Genomic DNA, 20,561 nt, shown 5'->3' on the forward strand with positions numbered 1-20,561 from the left:
TTAAGATAAATAAAGCTGGAGTTTTTTGTTTTTTTTTTAAGAAGGGGGTGCTGTGTAAGGTTATTACATCACACTTATGCCAGTAGAGAGGTTCTTGTTTCTTTGCTTTTTGTTCCTCATCTGTTGCTGTGTTTTTCTTGGTTGGAAAGAAGTTGGGGATAATTAAAAACCAGCTTATGCCTATCAGAGTGGAATGCTACAAAAAGCAAAATGGCAGGTTCAGAAAAAAGAAAATAATATCTCGTGGAGCTATTATTGAGGGCTTACTATGGACCAGGCACAGTGCTAAGGATTTAATGTGTATTAACTCATTTAATCCTGCTAACAACCCCAGAAGGTATGCACTGCTATTATTATTATTTTTTTTTATAATTTTATTTATTTATTTATTCCCCCAAAGCCCCAGTAGATAGTTGTATGTCATAGCTGGACATCCTTCTAGTTGCTGTATGTGGGATGCGGCGTCAGCATGGCCAGAGAAGCGGTGAGTCGGTGCGCGCCCGGGATCCAAACCCGGGCCGCCAGCAGTGGAGCGTGTGCGCTTAACCGCTAAGCCATGGTGCCAGCCCTGCACTGCTATTATTATACTCACAAGGGAACTGTAGTATATGGCACAACAGACAGATGCCCCCTCCAAATAGTTTGAAAATGGGAAAATAAGCTTTCTATCTAGAGTTCAAGTGTGAAAGAGACATACAATGTATTTGACCATTGAAGGGAGGGAAGACTACCCTCTACTCACTCTGGGTCCTTTCTGGCTGGGCTACAAATTAAATTGACATGAAACCGAACACCAGGAGAAAATCAAACAAAGTTTTATAGCATGTATACATGGGAGAAACCAGGAAAACTGAGTTTCTCGACAAATGGCAGAGGTTTTCACCTTAAATAGCATATTCAGATAGACAAAGGAGGATGTTGGTGTAGTGGTTTGGGATTTCAGAGGGGAAGAAGACAATTCACATGGAGATGGAAATACAAGTGTTTTCAAACAACTCTTTACAGGGCCACCTATAGAGAATGTGGCCAGAGAGACAGAATTTTTGATAAGATGGACTTGTTGGTGCCTTTCTTATCACACCTATTTTACATTATACTACAGCTGTCATATGATAGTGGCTCCTTCCTGGAACAGGCCTTCTATGTTAAATTCTTTAGGCAATTTTGGAGGGGAAGGTCAAATGTCAATTCAGAGAAAATAATCAAGGTAAAGAGATATATTTTGAGGTGGCCAATTTTGGTCTCCCACAGCATCTATAGTAAGTGTGCATGAAACTGGGACCTCTCTCCCTGGTCTAACAGGCAAATCGAACAAGCAAGCTGCACAGGCTTAAAGTCAGTACAAAAATCCATGCTGTACTGTGAAGCAGCCCTCTTAAGCCTGTGTCTAAATGTCCTTGCAACTTCTCATCTCATGACTGAAGATGCTAGCTGGAAGAACCAGCAACAGGAAGAGATAATGGGCACCTCGCTCTCACATTTCCCAACTATATTTCTTAAAGATTGAGGGGAAAATTTAGGATCTGTGGGGCCAGCCCTGTGGTATGGTGGTTAAGTTTGTATGCTCTGCTTCAGCAGCCCAGGGTTCACAGGTTCGGATCCTGGGCGCAGACCTACACACTGCTCGTTAAGCCACACTGTGGCAGTGTCACACATACAAAGAATAGATAATCTTCCTCAAGCAAAAGGATATATTATTTCTGTGTGTTATTTCTGTGTTTTGGAATTTTTTTCTGTTTTTTTTTCTTGGAAATTCCTTCTTTAGGCGTGTTAATATGTTCAATCTGATTACAGCCAGGGCTTGGAAGGGAAGCTGTTTTGTCTCTTTAGGGTGACTTATGTTGACTGAAATAAAGCATCTGCGTAAAGGTTAATTAAAGGAGTTTATTTGATAATCAAAGTAAAGAATTTGGATCCCAGGAAACAGTCTGACAGAGTATTCTAAGGAACTGCTCCAAAGTTGACAGGTCTGATGTAGGTTATACATTTTTAACAAAGGAGTGTACGCGCTGGAAAGGCTTACACATCTAATAGTCATACTTCAAAAAGAACAAGAATTTTTTGGTTATACATCAAACAAGGCTTGTAACATTGGTGTTATGTATGTGTGGAGGAAGGCAAGGACCAGGGTCATCACTTTTTTTTTGGTGAGGAAGACTGGCCCTGAGCTAACATCTGCTGCCAATCTTCCTCTATTTTACATGTGGGTCACCTGCCACAGCATGGCTGATGAGTGACATAAGTCCACGCCCAGGATCTGATCCCATGAAGCAGAACGCACCAAACCTTAACCACCACACCACAGGGCTGGCCCATCAAGGAAATTTTTTACATGCTTAAACAAATGAGCTAATAACTACGGTATTAACTATCTGCCCTTGTCAAGGAAAGATGCCGAAGACTTTGTACAAATTACTAAACATAACTGAGCCTCAGTTTCCTCACTTGTAATATAGGATTAAGAATATATCCTTTACAGCATTGTTGTAAGTGTTCAGGACAGTGGCTGCAGAGACTGGCACAGTGTCGGGCACTGTGTGGGCGCACTGAAAAAGGTAGTGGGGGTTGCAGAGGAAGACTTGGGTGAGAACATGAGTGAGAGTGTGAAACAGCAGTCCCCACGTCTCCCACATCTGCATCCTGAGCTGAGGCAGTGGTGGTATAGAGGTTAGCACAGCTGCCTTCCATCTGCATCATGGCAGGCATTTTAAACACACAGATTTCAAGCCCTTTCCTGAAACTACTAAATCAGAATCTTTGGGGGTGAGTGTCTAGGAATATGACTTCTAACAAGCCTCCCTGGGTGACGTCACATAGCTAATCTAAGGCCACTCTGACTAGTGTTGAACTACCAGAGAAGAGAAAGCAAGGTTTGAGTGAGAAGAGGACAGGTGAGAGGAACAGGCGACTGTTAAGAATCAGTGGGTAAAATACTGAATTGTCCGTGGTATTTATTTTTGTTACTTACTTTTTTTTTTGTGAGGAAGACTTGCCCTGAGCTAACATCCAATGCCAATCCTCCTCTTTTTTGCCTAGAAAGACTGGCCCTGGGCTACCATCCGTGCCCATCTTCCTCTACTTTATATGGGACGCCACCACAGCATGGCTTGACAAGTGGTGCGCCCCTCTGCCCCGGGAATCAGGGCCTGCAAACCGGGGCCGCTGAAGCGGAGCGCACACTTAACCGCTGCGCCACCGGGCAGCCCCTTGTTATTTACTCTTTTGTGCTTTACTCTTTTGCACTGTCTGCTCTACTGTTTAAAACTTATGCCCATTTGTTTTAAAAAATAAGTACACTTTTTAAAGAAAATTTAGGGCAACCGAATAGTAAAACATGCTACACCAATGTATAGAAAATATTCATGTTAGGAAACCATAATTAAAACAATAACAAACATGCAAACAAAACTCAAATTTTGCTGTTGTTCATATATCAAAATATTCAGATGAAAATGAAGGCCCATTAACAATATTATAATCATCATAGCTGATCCCAAATTCTCCATTATAGATAGCATCTGTGGAATGTTAGATAAACTCCAGGCACTGCTCTAAGTAGGCGATTATCCTGATCCCCATCTTACATATTAGGAAACTGAGGCATAGAAAGGTTAGGTAATTATCCTAAGGCCACCTGGCTAATGGGTGGCAGAGGTCAAATGTGAACCCTGTGATCTTAATCCCTATGCCATTCTCCCTTTGGGTTCAAAAGCTGACGCCCTGTCAGGACAGGACAGCAATAGAATTTCCATCTGGGTGTGGGAGGTCATGCTAGCTCACCGGTACTCATGGTATCTAAAGGATATCAGGAGCCGATGGGTGAATCTAGCTGACAGTTGAGACTGACAGAAAAGCACATAGATTGTTCTAGGTGTGGCTGAGTACATTTGGTAGCAACTTGCTGTCTGCATTATGAAGATGGTTATTGAAGTTAAAGAAATTTCATTTTGTGTTTAGGTTCACAAATGGTCAGAAGAACATTGATATGTGACCATAAAGTGAAACCAAGCAGAGGGAAGTGCTGGTTCAAACACCGGAAGTTAGGTTGAGTGTTTATAGCGTGTGAAAGAAGAACTCTACACACCCACAAGGAGAAGAGAAAGGGCTAACTAGAGTCCACATCTTCAGTGATCAGCAAGGTACCTCTGATGAAGTTTTATTTTGTTTCTTTTTCTTACTTTATTTACGCAATTATCTAAAACAATTGTCAGTAAATCACAGCCCATGTGCCAAATTAGGTCTCCCACCTTTTTTGTAATTAAATTTTGTTGGCACATGGGCACATTCATTAATCTATGTACTGTCTAGGATGGCTTTCACACTACAATGTCATGCTCGAGAAACTGCAATAGACACCGTATGGCCCAAAAAGCTGGAAATATTACTGACTTTTTATAGAAAAATTTTGCTGACCTCTGCTGTAAAACACATTTCACAAATCTAGGTTTAAGATTTAAATTTTTAAAGACATAAAATCAGGCTTGATTCACATCTGAGAGCCCTTTTTTCCTTGGATCATGGGTATCGGAAGACATGAGGAGGTGAAACCGTATGAGAAAGGACAAAATCTAAGAAACTTCAATTGGACCAGGAACTTTGACTTATAAGGTCAGTTACTCTCCAGAGAATGAACTCTGTTAACCAGAAGGCTACATTTGCCAATGTTCCAGCTCAAAGAGCACTGTATTGCACTTTGAATAAGCAAAAGTGCAAAGTAATTGTGACACAGTTTGCCTTTTACAAATCTGGTCTCATATTTCTGGTTTCATATTTTCTCTCTTAAACAGAGAACTTGTAATATGTTTCCACAAATTTGTTAATTATTAAGGGCCTGCCCTGTGTCAGAAATAATCCTAAAATACTACATTAGCAATATACTTGTCGTTATCTCCTTCTCCCTTCTCTCTCACAGAAATACAACTTAATTTTTAGCTGAATACATCATAGTCCAGAATAACAGACATTTCCCAGACACTCTGATATCTAGAGCTCTGAATTGATTTGGATCCTGCTAATCAGATGTACTCATGAGAGATTTGCAAGATAGAAATCATGCTTTTACTGCTTCTGCAATTCTACCACATGCGTGTTTCCCAATCCCCTGCCCCAGTTCAAGATTGCTTTATGATCTTGGTGGTTTCCCAATAGCTATAGGAATATCTGCATTGATGGCCCCACTCTGTTGTACTGTTCTCAAAGGATTCCTTGATTGTTTCTTCGGCCCTCCGACTGATTCTCTAAGCCATAACCAAATCTGTACTAAATCCCTTTATGATTAAACTAGGTAAAATGGATTCTGTTCTCTGCAAATGAACTCTGACCGATACAAAATTTGTAATGCAGAAGTGGAGTGCGGCCCTAAAGGATATTAATGTATGTTTCCTTGACTTAGCAGTCTGAGCAGCAGATGATGAGGACAGGTACAGCAGTGTGGAAAACTGGAGACCCTTGTTATTCAGTGGCAAAATATTTGATAAATTTGATAGTGGCCCAAAGTACCTTGGAAGGGAGATTACCTGCTGATCAAGCCTGTAGCTGTAGGTTAAATCATTGGAAAAATACATAACGGTGTAGGTTGTTTGCTTCTGCTACTTTCAGCAAAGTTTTACAAGAGAAACATGAACTATATCTAGATCTAGCCAGTCTTCAAAGAGAAATGAAAGGAATGTATTTCTGCTAAGGAAAAGACAGAGAATCTAAAGCTGTAGCAGAGAATCTCAACCTGTGGCAAAGAATCTAAAATATTTGTGAACCTAATAATTTGGTGCCTCACAGTGTTGAAAAAGTCAATTGTATCTGTACCACCACACTGAAGCAATAATGAGTTTGCTCTGAAGGAACACTCTAGCCTCAACTATTTACAAGCACCTCTCCAAAGCATTCTGGGCTAGACAATGAGAATCAGCCAGGTAGGATAGATCAGATTAAGGGTGTTGCTCTACCATTCAAGACCCTTATTTTAGGGCATTATGGTAGCCATCTGTACTAGTTGGCTAGGGCTGCTATAACAAAGTACCACAAACTGGTGTCTTAGAAATGTATTGTCATACAGTTTTAGAGGCTAGAAGTTTGAGATCGAGGTGTTGGCAGGGTTGGTTTCCTCTGAGAGCTGTGAGAGAGAATCTGTTCCATGTCTCTCCTCTAGCTTCTGGCATTTTACTGGCAAGCTTTGGCCTTCCTTGGCTTGTGGATGCATCACCTTGATCTCTGCCTTCATCATCACACGACATTCTCCCTGTGTGCATGTCTATGTCCAAATTTCACCTTTTTATAAGGACACAAGTCATACTGGATTAGGGCTCACCCCAATGACTTCATTTTAACTTGATATCCTCTGTAAAGACTCTGTCTCGAAATAAGGTCACACTCTGAGGTACTGGGGGTTAATAATCAAGCATATCTTTTTGCAGGGACACAATTTACCCATAAACATCACCATTAGGTTGAAAAGAAGCTATACAAAGCATAGCAGCTAACAACTAAAACCAGATATTCAGATTTAAATATATATATATATATATAAAGTCTAGATGAGTTCTTTGGGTACAATTCTCACACTGGAACTGACCGGAAGAAAGTTTATGAGGAAACTCTTTACCAGAGAAACCATAAACCTGCCCTGCAAAAGCCTGACTGTTTGAGCAAAATGCAAACTTAAGTACCCAAACTTGCACCAGCAAAAAGCAGGATGTGGAAGTTTTGCAGATCAAAAAAGGGCAGACTCCCCAGTGCCCAATTCAGATGCAGTCAAGGAGGCTAGTGGAGAAGGAAGGACTTACAAGAAAACAAAACCAGTAGTCATGGAGATGAGAGAGGAACCAGAGGCTCTTGGATGGGCTAACCCAGAGAACTATAGTAGTCTATTGCTAGGGCAGAGGTCTCTGAAATTCCTGCCCAGCACAATATTTTTTTCTTAAGGGAACTTTTTATTATAGTTTCTCTGTTCCTACTACACCACTGAAGTGTGTGTGTGTGTGCGTGTGTGTGTGTGTGTGTGTGTTGGGGATGGGGGGCGTAACTTACCTGTCACTTCCTGGATCACCTGTCTACAAGTAGCCGCATCTGGACCTGATGGAGAGGACTTTGTATCACTCAGATATCCTGGCCTTTGAGCTCGATTCAGTCTCTGGATGGGACTTTAAGGTCATACCTCTTGGTAGGGTGGGAATTGTTCTCTATTTGGGAAAAAGGGCACTCACAGATCTCAGGGATGGAAATGGGTCGTCTATGGCAGACCTCTAGGTGTCCTCCAATAGCTCCTGTCTCTCTTTCTTTTAACCTATGGTAACAGAACCTCCGATATTTTTTATCTGGACACAAGACCACACCAAATAATACTGTATTTCTGAGCCTCCTCTGCAGCTACAGTTCTAGTTGTGAGTTGTTTCTACCAATCAGATGCTTTCTTGGAATATTCAGAAGGCAAGAGGCAGCGTGAAGCTCTCTGATTTGCCTGTGGTGGCTTCTTGATCAATGAGGCTTTCCTGATCATGGTAGAGGCAAAGTAGTTTTAGAACTGGTAAGCATAGCTGCAGCTTCCCAAATGGGCAAGTGGCTTCCCGAACGTAGAAGAGGCAGTAGGTCCCTACATAGAAGAGGCAGTAGGTCCTTTGGTGGCCTAGTTTTATGGTGTGACTCTCAGATTTATTTTTGATTGTTCAAACTATAACCTATTTTATCGATCTTCCCTACAATTCTATAGGGCATTTAAGACTCTCTAGCAAATTCCTTTTCTATTTAAACTAGCAGAGAGAGTCTGTTTATTGCAACTGAATGTGTCCAACACAGGTTGGAATTATTTTTCTCATTTTATGGATGAAGAAACTAAGGCTTAGAGATAGTAGTGAGCTGGTAAACTCGCTCTGGTAAACTCGCTCTCTGTGGGGAAAAATGTGCTCTCATTTGTAGCATTTGCCACTATCTGTGGTAAGTACTCCTGCCATGGCTGATTTCAAGTCTCTAAAAGTTTAATGACTTGTGGGCAAAACTCCTGAAAATTTAACATTTGGTTCTCACAAGTGGGCTCCTGCTCCAACACACCACCGTTTAGAGAATTTAAGTAACTTAAAGGTATCAAGACAGTATTTAAGAAAAGATTGAAATTAGAATGATATTTACTCTGTCTGAAAAGCCATTATACTTTATCAAGAGATTGTTTGGCTGCCAACACAACACTAAACAGAAATTTACAATACATAGTATAAATGCCTTCAAGGTATTCACTTCAAAGACTTAGTTAATGAGAGTTCAGATGGTAGTGGAGAAGTTTATAGTATTTTAAAGGCATTAGATATAATCTGGATGGGTAGTCATTACCAATTTTATTACATGCACATGACCTAAAAGGCATATAAACAGCTTAAGACCATCAAAGTTGCAGATAGGACTTAAGGAGTCAGGAAAATAATTCATAAATTGATAAATTCAAAGTCGGTGCTTCTTGACTTCTATGGAACTGAGCTTGCAGTTGAGGTAGTTTATACAACTGACCTACTAGAAAATTCCTGAAGACCACAAAGTAAATGGAAACTGGGCTTTAAGCACCTTTAGATTATCATAGTATTGCTTTTGGACATTAAATGAGCAATAAAGAAATTGATATTGTACTTTCTATTTTTCTAGGTGCTTGTGAAGAAATTTGATGTTCGTCTAATGAGTTGGACTTGGCCGTTTGATCAAGTCTCCCAAGAACAGTGAAGCCAGGCCTCTATTCTTCACCTCATTGTGACTGTAACTACTTGGCCAAGGCTCAGAAAAGACCTTAAAATGAGATGACAAATTTTATTTTTAGAATTTTGAGCAGAGAGCTAAATAATCTACTAAAATAAGAGACAAATTGTGCAAATGCACACAATAATGAACACTTCATAGATCTTAGCATTCAAAAATTATAAGGTGAGAGTAACAGGAAAGAGAAGTACAGAGGAAAGGAGATGGATAAAGAAAGATGTGACAGGAAGGCTCAGGCACAGGCCTTCTCCATTCCTTGAACATACCCAGCAAGCCCTGCCATGCCCCAGGCACTCAGGAGGCGCTGCAGCGGCCAGGGATGGGCTGTGTGCACTCAGGGACTTATTGATAGGAAGATGTGGTGAATTCTTCTCTAGAGCAAGTGACCAAATAGGTTTTGCCTTCGAATATTGCAAGATCACAAAGTAAAATAAGGTTAGAGATAGTTCTCAAATTTGCTATTTCTTTATATGGTAAGAATATAATTCAAAAAGGCGAAACATTTTGAGACTAAGAGAATTCCTTATAAAGTAACGTGAAGTTATATGAATCCTGTTCTTCCTTAGATATAATTGCTTTAGAAAATATTTCCCCTGGTTTCCTTTTATCATCTATGAAGAAATCCTTATTGAGTAATCAGAAAACATTACTGCTTAACAAGTGAGAACAAATGCTAAGAAAATAGAGATTTTAAGGATAAATGTGAAGACAATTTTATCTAAAACTGCCACTGCTTTAAAGATAAAGACTGATTTTAATTTCCACAAAATCAATCACTAAGTGTGATAGATTCTTTTTTTTTTAATATTTCTTCCACCCACCCTGATATCTGCATTCCTCTGTCACCACCACAGCTTCATGTTTGTAGTGTTATATCAGAATCCTAATGGTATGGAACACATTTCCCTACTTCCCGTCCTTCTCAGCTCAAATCTTTCCTCTACACTAGTTCCTAACTAATTTTCCTAAATCACTGCTTTTATGAGGCTAATCCTCTTCCACAAACTAATGACCCACAATGTGATTTATTAAAGCATAATGGAAATTTGTCCCAAATCAGAAAGAGCCGAGATGTCCAACAATAGAGGATGGTTAAATATAATTTGGTAAATTATTATGCAGTCATTAAGAACATATTATAGAAAAAAATTATTGATCTGGAGAAAATATTTGCACATTATTTGAATAAGAAGAGCATGAAACAAGCCCCCTAGCATGATGTGCAAATTCTATAAAAGGAAGTGAATACTCTTTAACTCAAAATTTTTGCTTCTGGGAATTTATCTAAATACTAAAGAATGATAATCTAATAATGGTAAATGATATGTAAATACTAAATAAAATACCAAAGAATGGGTGCAAAGATTCCAAGTTCATCTTCTTCCAAGAATTGTTTTTAAGGGCGTAAAAATTAGAAACAACCTACAAGTCCAAAAATATAGGATTGAATTTCTGTTTGCAATCAAGATACAGTAACAAAAGACATATAAAGTATGTTCTCTGACCACAATGGAATTAAATTAGAAATCAATAACAGAAAGTTACCTGGACAAACCCCAAATATTTGGAAATTACATACTTTTAAATAACACACAGGTGAAAAAGGAAGTCAAAAGTGAAATTAGAAAAAAATTTTAACTGAATAAAAATGAAAATATAGCATATGAAAATTTATGATGTACAGCTAAAGCAGTAATTAGGGGGAATATTTTTGCTCTAAACACCCATACTAAAAAAGAAGAAAGATCTAGAGTCAATGACATCAGCTTCCACCTTAAGAATCAAGAAAAATTTCAAATTCCTTAAAAGATACAAACTGCCAGCCTTATTCAAGAAGAAATAGACAACCTAAAGAGCCCCGTATCTATTAAAGACATTGAACTTGGAATTTTAAGCCTTCCCACGAAGAAATTCCATTCTCAGATGCCTTCATTGGTGAATCCTACAAACATTTCAGGAAGAAATAATATTTCAACCCAAACTCCTTCAGAAAATTGAAGACTTCCCAATTCATTCTATGAGGCCAGCATTTCTATGCTCCTAAAAACAGAAAAAGGCTTTATAAGAAAACTACAGAACAATGTCCCTCATGAACGTAGAGACAACAATTCTTACCAAATTTTAACAATCAGATCTAACACTATATTAGAAAGATAATACATAGTGACAAAGTGGGGTTTATCTCAGGAGTTAAAAGTTAGTTTAACATTCAAAAACCAATCAGTGTAATTCACCATGTTAACAGACTAAAAAATATGATCATCTCAATAGATGAAGAAAACATATTTGACAAATACTCAACATCTGATCCTGATGAAAACACGGGCAAACTAGGAATAGAAGAAACATCCTCAACCTGATAAAGAGCAGCTACAAAAACTGTACTGCTAACATCACACTTAGTGATGAAAGACGAAATGCTTTCTCCTAAGATGAGGAAACAGGCAAGAATGTCTACTCTCCCCGCTTTTCTTCCACATTGTACTAGAGGTTTTAGCCAAATCAACTAGGCAAGAATGAGAAATAAAAAACTTCCAGATTGGAGATGAAGAAGTAAAATTGTCTTTATTCACAAATGGCATGATCATCTATATAGAAAATCCTATGGAATCTATACATCTATATATTTACTAGAGCTAATCAGTTAGTTTAGCAAGATTGGAAGATGCAAAATCAATATACTAGCAACAAACGATTGGAAATTGAAATTAAAATAACAATACCATTTATAATAGCATAAAAATATGAACTACTTAGAGATAAATATGATAAAAAATGTACAAGACCTGTACACTGCAAACTGTAAGACATACTGAAAGAAACTAAAGAACTCCTAAATAAACAGAGATAAATGTCATGTTTATGGATAAAATACCAATTCTCCCCAATTTGGTCTATAGATAGAACATAATCCCAATTAAAATCGCAACAGGCTCATTTGTAGATGTTGACAGCTAATTCTAAACTTCATGTGGAAATAGGACATAGAATAGCCAAAACAACTTTAAAAAAGAGTAACAGGGGCCGGCCCGGTGGCGCAAGCGGTTAAGTGCGCGCGCTCCGCTGCGGCGGCCCGGGGTTCGCTGGTTCGGATCCCGGGCGCGCACCGACGCACTGCTTGGTAAGCCATGCTGGGGCGGCGTCCCATATAAAGTGGAGGAAGATAGGCACCGATGTTAGCCCAGGGCCGTCTTCCTCAGCAAAAAAAGAGGAGGATTGGCGGATGTTAGCTCAGGGCTGATCTCCTCACAAAAAAAAAAAAAAAAAAAAAAAAAAAGAGTAACAAATTTGGCTAACTTCTATTACCTGACTTCAAGTCTTAGTATAAAGTTACTTTGATCAAGATTATAATATTGAATAGAGACCCACACATACATGGTTACTGATTTTCTACAAAGACGCAAGGGCAATTCAAAAATATGAAATTGAGTAAATTATAGGATGCAGCCAATAAATTTTGCTGTAAAAATACGTGTCAACATAGCGAGATGTTCATGATATATTAAAAGAAAACTATAAGGTCTAAAACAGTTTGTAAATCATTATTCTATTTTTGAATGGGATCTATATGTTTTCTTCAAAAGGATACATATACATACATACACACATAATAAAAGTGATCATTAATAGTAGGAGCTTGGAATTGCTTATAATTTTAGTTTTGCTTTTAGTGTTTATGCTTCTATTTTATTTATTTACAAGAGACATATATTGTAATAAAAGACAAAACCAAAACATTAAAATACTATATAATTATTATGTAAGGGGTAATAATATTATTTTTTGGAAAAAATGTATGTGTATAATATAAAGACTGGAAGATATATTCCAACTATTAACAAAGAGAGGTGGAATTACAGACAGGATTTTAGCTTTGTGTCTTTCTTGCTTTCCAAGATGGAAGGAAGATGTGTTTTCCACATTGAGCACATCTTCCTTTTGAAAAATTACAAAAGCAATAAATATTATTTTTTAAACTCTCAATAACTCTTTACAGCCACTTGGCTAAAGATCTAACTTCTTAATGTGATGTTAAGATCCTCCATGAACAATACGGCCTAAACTGACCTTTCTGACTTGCCTCTCTTCCCACGCAAGGCCTCCTGTTCTCCACTTCATTCACCTGCTCCGGTCCCTGCACCCACACTCCCTCACTTCCTCCATTGCACTGCTGCCTTTGATCCTGCTGTGCCTTCTTCCTTGGGCCATGCTTCCTCCTCTGTGCCTTTCCACTTCACACCAATGTTTGAAGTCAAGTTCCTGCTGTCTCTGAAATTTCTCTGAGAAATCCCTTTCACCAAGTTCCATCCCTGAATTCCTATGGCACCTCTGTCTTTCCCATACATTTGAAACTTAACCACATTCTAGTTAAAGGATTAGCAAGCTTCAGATCAGTGGGGAGCCTGTTTGATTCCACAGGAATCAAATAACGTACATATTTATCCTATGCTAAACAGACTTAAGGTTCTGGAGCCAGACTGATGGATTTTAAATCTTGGCTTTACCAGTTAATAGGTGGTTGATCTTGGGGCAAATTATTTTACTTCTCTTTATCTCAGTTTTCTCTTTGAAAAGATGGGTATAATAAGAGAATTTGCCTCATAGCGCTATTGTGGGATAAATGAGTAGCACTGAAAAGCATTAGAATATTGTCTGGAGCATAGTAAGCACTCAATAGATGTTAGCTGTTTTTTTATAATGACTGTTATTATCATCACAACCTCAGAACCAAGTCTCAGTCCTATGTGTCCATTTGGAAAACCCAAAAATTTAAGGATTTTAGAAAGCATTCTGAAATGACCACTATATTTGAGTTTCTCATATTCAGTTTCCTCAGTTAATCTAAGATTTCTCATATGTTTTCGACTCTAAGCAGTATGTAGACAGCAAATAAAGTTAGAATGTAGAGATAATATTTGAGAGAAAATTAAATCTCCTATTGCAAAGCCCAATTTTGATCACTAGGTGGCTATAAAACACTAGCTATGATTTTCTTTAATCAACCTCAAGAAACTTGTAATTTAAAGAAATGTTCCCTATTTCACATTTACTTGCCTAATTTCTAATTTCCCTTATCAGATAGGAAGGAAGAAGAAAAAGGGAACCAGGAGCCAGAACTCGTCCTCTTAGAGCCCAGAAGCCTTGGTCAGAGGAGACAGTCAGTATTTTGGGGACCTCTCTAGCTTGGCTGCACACCCAGAAAACAAGAAGCTGGGAAAAGGTATGTTCTATAAGAGGCTCTGCCTCCATAACCTGTGCACTCTGGACGCAGGGAATCTTGATTTTTCCTCCCCATTGCTACCTAACAATACAGGAAGGCTTCTTTAACTCCAGCCTTCCACTGGCTAACTGTTCCTTAGGTGATAGCAATGCTGTGGTCTGACATGCTAAGACACAGGCAGCCAGCAGGAAGATGGAGGCAGAAGAGAGGTTTAAAGCTAGGAGGTTATCAGCAACTCATCTGAGCAGCCTGTGCAAGTTCTAGGGAAGGCCTGAGTACCTAGTGGTCCGTGCTCTAATTTGCCAATACAAAATATTATTAGTCTCTGTATCTGCAGGTCCTAAACATTCAGATTTAAAATACAGGGCTGTCCATTGTATTTAAAGTTCTAGATTATATTTTCCCCAAGATGGCTGTCATTTCTTGCCTAGGAACAGCTCCTCTTTGGACTTGCAAGAAGAATGACTCTATGGCTCTTGCTGCTGCCTCTGCCTGCCACACTTGTGGAGCTGGGGAGAGAATCACATTCCATTCTCCTTTTGTTAGTGGGGAGGTGGGAAAGGGAAGAGTAACTTCCAGATTGAGGTCAAGTCTCCAGCTAGTCTAAACATGGGCTGCATTCTTCTGTAACACTACAAACGTTCTCTATGGAGGCAACTTCTCAGAAGGATTACTTTTTCTATTATTATTGTGGCAAAACATGCAAAACCTAAAATTTACTATCTCAACCATTTGTAAGTGTACGGTTCCGGGGCATTAAGTACATTTGCAAATTGTGCAACCATCACCATTACCCATTTCCAGAACTTTTTCATCATCCCAAACAGAAAATTTATAGGCATTAGATAATAACTCCCCATTACCTCCTCCCTCAGGGGATTACTTTTAAACAGTTTTATTGCCCACAAAACCTGTGGCTATGTTTACATCTCTTTTTAAGGACTTTATCATTTCCTTTATTTAATAAACATTAACTAGGCAACTATACTGGGTAGAGTGTTAGAGATGGATCATCAAATAAATACCAATTCTTTACCTGAAGGAGCTTGCAATGAACAGAGATAGAAACATAAATAAATGATATCGATACAATGTGATAAATGCTGTGAGGGAAAGGGAAGAAGAGAACTGGCTAGAGATCTAGAGTTCATGGAACACAAACTGTCAGACTGCACCAAGTGCTTATGCATATTATTTCTCTTCATGAAAGCCCTACGAAGTAGTAACTGTTATCCCATCTTGCAGATAAGGAATCTGAAACCTAGAATGATCCAGCAAGTTGCCCACAGACACTCAGGGCAGTTTAGAGGGGAAGAACTAAACAGATAAGTAGGAGTTATGAGTTCTAATCCAGACTGTGTAATTGGCCAGTTTTGTGCATTTAGGTTTGTGCTTATAGGTCTCCAGATCTTAGTTTCCTTCTATAAAATGGCAAAACTATACTAGAAGACCTCTTAGGACTTTTTCATCAAGAAGACGGAAAAGACTGAGTGGACATTGGAGAGTTCTACTCACAGATCTGAAGAGGAAACAGACTGAAGGGAATTCTGCATTTTTGGACTCAATGTGGGAGTGCCCCAGAACAGAGTCTTGATTAGCTGAGTGGGTGATGCTTTGGGATCACAGAATTAAGGCTTCTAAATCAGTTTGGGACTCAAAATCTACTTTACAGAGGAGGTTGGACTTGGTCTGGTAAATTTCGTTGAGATATTCATTTATGTTTTCTGCCTGAATTTTCCTTTTTCCTTTTGCCCTATTCAGACAGTTAGCCAACTCTACTTCCTTGCCCCAAGGTAGGACTGTGGCAGGGTGGTTTGTATTCAAACCTACTCACCCAGGAGATTATATGGAGGGAGGAGAGGGAAATAGGAATAGGAGGGAATTGAGGATGTAGGTCTTGGAAGATTCCTCCAGCCTGGGAAGGAGAAAGTAGAAGACAATAGGTGGTGTTCTCAGAAGTGAACCAAACTGTGTCCTGGCACTGCTGATGGGGTGGAGGTGGAAAAATCTCAGACACGAGTGCACATAAGGTGGGGTACACCCAGAGAGGACTGTAGCCTCACATACGTAACAAATATGGGTAGATCTCCCCAAATACAGAGTAGAACATGATGCTTCTAGGCCTTTGCCAAGACTGTGCTTTCTGCCTGGTCCCATCTTGTCTACTTGTTGACTTTCTATTGTCAGAGCAAAATTGCACCAGACGAAGTTAAACCGGCAAGGAAGACTATATTCAAACTTATTGCAATAGGGGAGAGAAACCAGAAGCAAGTCTGAACTCAACTCCATGGAATCAAAGGGGAGGAGGGTTTTTAGGAGCAAGGTGAGCTAGTGGAAAAGTACTGGAGGACATTAGGGATAGATTGATCAAGGGAATGTGTCCAGCACATTGAGTTATTCCTGAGTTTGTAAATGTTTTTCTCTGTGATTAGGCTACGTAATCACAGAGTGGTGCCATGGAAGTTAGGCTCCTATCCTCCCAGAGACTGGAAGATAGGGGTGCTATATTCTTTGATGATTACATTTCAAAAGGATGGCTCCCAGGTTCTTGATAAAGACAGTCCTGGGTTGTAAAACTGGCAAGGGCTTCCAGGAAGATTTACATCTCAAAAGGACCCAGAAAGAATTTACAATTACAAGTTTTCTAAAGTAAATGCTCTAAGAAAAGGGAGGTCAGGGGCCTAGAGTCAGAAGCAAGCATTTTTAAAGTTTAGTCAAGCTGAGGGGAACCTTAAGGCCCTCTTCTTCACTGTTTATCTTTAAATTCCACTTTTTGTCACTGAAAATATGACACATTTTCTGATTGTCTTTCTTTCACCCATCCCCAATTTTTTACTCCACAATCTATAGAAATTCTGATTCTTGTTCACATATCCATCCCTGATACATATATGGAACTGAATTGCAAGCATTGATTTATGTGTTTGAGATATTTGAGGCAGGGACAATATCCTTTCCTTCGGTGAGGAAAATGATGATCACATGGTTGGAAATGCCAAATAAATATTTGCTAAACTGGAGTAAATCTTACCAACTCCATAGGCTTTTCCAACAATTTTCAGTGATTTGAACTTTCCATCAAACTGGTTAACTGCATCAATCAATGCACTTACTTTTCTCCCACCCATTCGCCACTTGTTTTTTGTGTTTTGTTTTTTGTTAATTTGAATAGCTTTCTTGTGTCCTTAAGTTAAGTGACCAGAATTCTAATGTGACACACTACCACTCAGTTTGAGCCCAGGTCAGCAACTGGATAATTTTTAGTCAAATTTTCATAGTTTTGGCAGTAAGTTTTCCACTTTCTCTGTTAGCAACACTCATGGATGATGAGAACAAAGAAGAACCCTCATGGCTTTGATGGTTACTCCTTGAAAAAGACTTTGAATAACAAAATGGCTCCCAATTGCCCATCAGCTAAAAAACTGCCCCTCAAATAGTTCTATCTGTGGTTTTATGTAGGCTGATCTTTGTCTTCACACAGTGAAGGGAAGACTTGAAGACATGGTTTGCACTGATTTCAAATTCCCTCTTCAAGTGACTCCCTAATAGGAGGAAACAATCTTTTGGTCTGAATTATCCAGAACTAGTATCTGTTTTGATTAAATCCATCAGACAATTTCTAGTTAGCTCTTAGCTGTAATCCTATTTAGCCATCCAGATGGCTGCAAATGCTATGCCAATGTGCTTTTTCTTATTGTCTTGTTGACCAGACACAGCCTAACTATTACCCTGCATTTCAATTGGCTCACACACAAAATAAATATGGATTATTATATGGTTGTGGTTGTTTTTACATCAGCCAAGGGCTTTATTCTACTCCTGAGACTTAATGTAGGCAATTGTGAACCAACAATTGTTCACTACAGTAGCATTTTGTACATAGCACCAGTAGGTTACTATGTGGATCCTCTTCACATGAAAGAGTTAATGTGTTTCTAAAAATTCTTAGTTGCCAATTCTCAGAAAGTCAATTATGTCCAGACCACCAGATGACAAGGAAATAACATCATGTACAAGTCTAATGATAAAGTACATCCAAATTCATTTTGCTCTGGCTAGAACATATGATTTTTTCTAAATACAATGAGGATAGGGTCTTTCGAAATAAACCATACTTAAAATATGGGCCACTGTTTTGCAAATCGCTCTCCCTTACATCCCTCCATTTCTCCACTGCCTCATTTCTCTTAATTACCGTGTATTTTTAATATAATTATCTAATTTGTTCACATGGAGATTGATGTAGTATACATCTAGGTTGAAAAGCAGTTGCATGATAAATATATATGAGAAGATAGACTCTCAAGGGAAGAATACGTAAGATGTTTTTCAGCACTTTTAAGTCTGAGACTCTGGTTGGTGTCATGTTGGTGAGAGTCTTGTTATTTATATTGGTTTTTAAAATATTTTCTCCTAAATATTTTTGGTATAAGGAAAAGAGAGAAGTGTACACATTTAGATGATAAAAATCCCTCTGTTCTTATGCAGCTGATATCTTATTAATTTGGTGTGGCATCGGACTCTGGTGCCAGTAAAGCATTGCCACTAAAACATTCTACTAATTCTGGTTCATGGTATCTCATATCTTTGTGTGTCCTTCATGTTTAAGATTTTTGTTTGTACACATAGAGGTTTGGAATGATGTCATTAATAAATTGTATCTCTAGTTCTGTCACGGAAAAGGTCATGTCTCTACAAGGCCATTGAACCAATTGATTGAATTAGCTTTGCATGAAATTCAATTCAGTTAAGATAGCTGAAACTGCCACGATTAACCATTTCTCAATCTGTGTATCTGCTGTACAGGAGAAAAGAATAATCTAACAAAGATAATCATCACAGTCCTGTTTTTCTCAAGGAGGAAGTTGCATGGTATGCACATGGCAATCATTAAATAAAGGAGACAAAATTTAATACATTTAGTATCAATAATAAAATAATTATCTTACAATTAAAAATCTATCATGAAAACAAAGCCCTTACCCATAGATAGATAAGAGAGATAGGTAGGCTAAGAGATGTCAATTTTCTTTAAGTCTGATTCTAGACAGATATATAAGCAAATTATTCCTCTTTCTAAGTGTGCTAACATGGAAAGTTATTTCTGGTCATTTGACCCTTGTTCATCAGTGCCCTCCTCTGTAAAATGAGAATAAAACCATCTGCCTCTTAAGGCTGATGTGAGCATTAAATAAGACATTATATAAAGCACATAAGCAAAATGATTGGTGCATATTAAATTCTCAGTAAGTCCTAGCCATTATTAATTTTGTTATTAATTAGGAGAGAAAAGGGCATGAGAAGATAGGTGAAATGTCATTACCCAATGCCTACTGGAGAACTATGGAAATCGGGAAATCAAGGATTCATTGTTCCCTTAGCTCTCAAGTTGGCTGTGAGTAATGACATTTCCTCTTCCTTCTTCAGACATTTCCCTTGCTTTTCCTCTTCTTGCAGAAATCAACAAAGGTATTCCAACTTCTAAATCCCATTCTTATTTTCTTATTAACCACAGATCTCTAGCCCTGGCCTGCTTTCCTTTCCTCTTGGTTACTGCCACTACCCGTATTGTCCCTGGATGTCTTGTTCCTTCTAATCTGCTGGAGTAGGAGCATGGACTCCCCACCTCCTTCCTTCATTTCTGGTCTGAAAGTATGAGACACCTGCAATGGTATATAAGCATAAGGGAGGATCGCATATGTAGGAAAATAAATGTAGCTTAATACAGCTTGCACTGAAGCAAAGAGGTAAGGGACAAAGCTAGAGGAAGGAGAGGGGGTCAGATGGTGGAAGGCCTGTAAGGTTCTACTGAGAAGCTGGATTTTATCCTGAAGGCAAGAGTGAGCCAATGAGGTACAATTTAAGCCAGGAGGGACCTGATCATATTTTCATTTTATGAGGACTTGGTCTATATCATTGAGAATGGGTTGAGAGACCAGATCATTTAACAGAAATTATAAGAGCCTCTAAAGAGCTGTGATAATGAGGATGGAAAGAAGAAATCAATATGGGGAGACATTAAGAAGGCAAATTCACCAGGACATGGTAGCTCACAAGAGGTGGGAAATGAAGGGCAGAAGAAGTCAAGGACTTCTGACTTGGAAGACTAAGTGTACGATGGACATAATAAGAGGAGCCAGTTGTGGAAAAAGAGAATAAGTTGATTTTGGGGTGTTTGTGTAATATTCAAGTGAAGATGTGAAGATCTCCAATGGGCACCTAGATAGATATGTCTAGAACTCCACTGAAAGTTATAAGCTGCAGATATAGATTTGGGAATTATTATTATATGAAGATTCCCAGCAATAATGCGGAAAGGGAGCAGAAGGAGGTAGAAAAGAGGATCCTGGGAATCATCAACACTAAAGGGAAAGGCAAAGCAAGAGGGACAGCTGAAAACCAGGAAAGACATGTTCACAAGCCATGGGATGAGATGATTTTAGGAAGAGAGGAAGGGTCAGCCATGTTGAAAGGATTGGTTCTCATTTTGTTGAGAAACTTAAACAGCTGTGGAAAATTACCAATGATCATGGAGTAGGATGTTGTGGAAGCTCATCTGTTTGATGCTTTATTCAATTCAATACACATTTGTTAGACTACTCCTCTGTTC

Source organism: Diceros bicornis, chromosome 1, assembly GCF_020826845.1.
Source record: "Diceros bicornis minor isolate mBicDic1 chromosome 1, mDicBic1.mat.cur, whole genome shotgun sequence".
NCBI lineage: Eukaryota > Metazoa > Chordata > Mammalia > Perissodactyla > Rhinocerotidae > Diceros > Diceros bicornis.